The sequence below is a fragment of the Pundamilia nyererei genome, unplaced genomic scaffold, assembly GCF_000239375.1.
Source record: "Pundamilia nyererei isolate P.nyererei 1_Seehausen unplaced genomic scaffold, PunNye1.0 scaffold00072, whole genome shotgun sequence".
NCBI lineage: Eukaryota > Metazoa > Chordata > Actinopteri > Cichliformes > Cichlidae > Pundamilia > Pundamilia nyererei.
Window position 1 is genome coordinate 891067 of NW_005187473.1, and position 414 is coordinate 891480.

A 414-nucleotide genomic window follows, 5' to 3' on the forward strand; every position below is an offset into this window, starting at 1 on the left:
TTGCAGGTTATGAAATTTACAAGTTATAAAAAGCACAAAACACATAAACATTGATGAAAATATGGAGAGAAAAAAAGCATCCTCTCAAATCACCATGAAGAACAAAGGCAGTTCTGAAAGCACAAGAGGGCCTAACTGTCCTGTGAGCGTGTACAATATCATGCCGACTTGGAGCTCACTTCCCCCTCCTTGTGATGACATATGTTTGTTTTGCACAAATTCTTTGTCAAGTGCACATTATATCTTTCACTTTCACCTGTTTTTACCTCTGTGTGTGTGTGTTTCTGAATACATACCAATGTGACCATGTTTCATGCATTGAAGGAAAGGAGCTGGAGCAGCATCTATTGTGCTGCAGTTCAGTGCGTCTGACGAGGAAATTAAAGTGTATTCTTTTGCCCCACCTGCGTCACC